Genomic DNA, 2,420 nt, shown 5'->3' on the forward strand with positions numbered 1-2,420 from the left:
CGCAGGTCCCGGGGTAGCTTTCAGTGGGACTGACGATGGAAATCATGAAGGGGGCAGCCCTGGAGGGGCCCCGGGGAAGGGAAAGGTTAGACGGAGGACTGCTGTTTCCCCATATTTCCTTCCACGTCGTTTAATTTTTTCACGTGCATATGTTATTTTAATTAATTGTTTGGAAATAGAACAGCCTAACTAAAGCACAAGTTCCAGGTCGACGCTGGGGAGAGTGAAGAGGAGGACGAGGAGGACATGGCACGGAGCCGGGCCCTCGGCCTCTCTCCCTGTCCTGTGTGGGGCGCCAGCCCCCCGAGAGGACAGCTCGCAGGGGCGCAGAGTTCTCGAAGGCTCCGGTGTCCCAGGGCTCTGGTTGCGTTCAGCCCGAGGGCCCACCCCTGGCAGCACCACGGTCATCTGTGCCAGGTCTGGGCTCGGATGGCCCGTCGCTGAGGACAGGGCATGGGGGGATTTAGAGATTGACGAAAGCAGCCTGAGTCCCCGCCACGCTTCCTACAGAGGAGTGGCTGTGTGGCTGCTGGAGCGGGGTCCCGGCCCCTGGTTTCCTTTGAGAAGGTCCCTCCAGCATTAATGTCTGCAGCCGGCGGAGCCCATGGCCAACACTCACAGCCTTGCAGCCCCCCCAGCAGATCCGGGGGGCTTGGGGGCCGGAAAGGCTCTCACTGTTGCTTAGAAAAGAGGAGAGGACAGAGGCGTCGTTACCCCACGGTCTCACCCCATGTGCTCTTCGCCTCTGTCCACTCTGTTCAGGGTCCTTTTCGAAGCCGACGCTGGGAGGTGCCTGTGATCGCTGGGGGCTGTGGCTTCGCCTGTTGAAGACAAGATGAACGAGCCTTTCCCGGGCCTGAGGAGCCCTGCTCACAAATTCCCCGGGGCCAGCTGCGAGGCCTCGTCTGGGGGTGGAAATCCTATTTTATATATTTTCGACGCCGTTGACTCAAGAATGCAGGCAGTGGCCATTTACCATCTAGAGCGATAAGGAGTGCCCTCCCTAAGGCGTGGGAGCCCAGAGCGGGTGACAGCTGTGATCCATGGCGTTCCTGGGGCCCTGCCCGGTCCCTCTTGGGCAAATGGAGAGCCAAGAACTCGGGAAATTCATCACGAATGCTGATAAAGACGTGGAGGAGAAATAGACAAATATGGAAGAGGCTCAGCACCCTGGTGCAGGCCCACAGGCCCAGGTCTGCATCCTAGCCCTGCCTCTCACGGGTGGTATCTTTCTTCTCCTCTAAACTCCAGTGTCTGAGCGAGAAAAAAGCAGCGCGGCCAGATGGGAACACAGTCAGCGTTAGACTCTGACAGACGTGGACTTGAATTCTGCCTTTTTTTAAAAAAAAAACCTCTACCGTTGAAAGTATTGCATAGGTCCTCCTTTTCCCCCATCAACCTCTCCCATCCCACCCCTTCCCTCTCCCTCCCCCCAGACCCTGCCCCCCTCGCTGAATTCTGCCTTTGCTCTATTTTGTAGTAGTTCACTCTGCAAACCTTGGTTTTCTCTGTTAAAAATCAGCACAACAGTGCAAACACGATAACGGGTGTGAAAATGGCTGGGACATTCTAGTTTCTGTTCCACCAACAGGGGGATGAGCTGAGGAGGTGAAAACAAACACACAACTATTCCGCCGGCCACGCCGAGGTGGGAGAAAGAGGGGGAGAAGGCAGGCAGGCCTCGGGGTGAGAGGGGATGGCAGGCGAGGGGATACGAGATGAGAAGGCTCAGAGCTGCTCCGTGATGACTGGAGGCGAGCATTCGTGAGCTCGGAGGCTGCGGGGGTTGGGACCTTTGCTGCGTAGCCATGGCTCCTGGTATTGAAGCCGGAGCTGTGGGAGAGTCTGCAGAGGAGGAGGGGGTCTGGGCAGAGCCCTGTGGGTGCCCACCCGGAAGGAGTGCGCACAGGACAAGGACCCACCACGAGGCCGGAGCAGTGGGCCTGGGGCTGACACGCTGCAAGGGGGAGGGAGTGTTTTTTATTTTATTTATTTATTTTTATTGATTTCAGAGAGGAAGGGAGAAGGAGAGAGAGAAACATCAATGATGAGAATCACTGATCGGCTGCCTCCTGCATGCCCCCTACTGGAGATGGAGACCACAACTCCGGCATGTGCCCTTGACTGGAACCGAACCCGGGACCCTTCAGTCTGCAGGACGGCGCTCTATCCACTGAGATACACCAGCTAGGGCAGGAGGGAGAGTTTAATAACATCCAAGGCTGCTAGGAAGTCAGGGGAGAACCAAGTCTTATGGCTGGATTAGCTAGATGGGTGGTCTCTAGTGATAAGTCGTGCAGAGTGGTGAGTGCTGCTGCATTGTGCTGGCTGAGGAGGGGCGGTGCCCAGGGGGATGTGGTTGTAGGAACGTGAGCCTTCTTCCTGCTCCCTTCCCTTCCCTTCCCTTCCCTTCCCTTCCC

The sequence above is a fragment of the Myotis brandtii genome, unplaced genomic scaffold (assembly GCF_000412655.1).
Source record: "Myotis brandtii unplaced genomic scaffold, ASM41265v1 scaffold458, whole genome shotgun sequence".
NCBI lineage: Eukaryota > Metazoa > Chordata > Mammalia > Chiroptera > Vespertilionidae > Myotis > Myotis brandtii.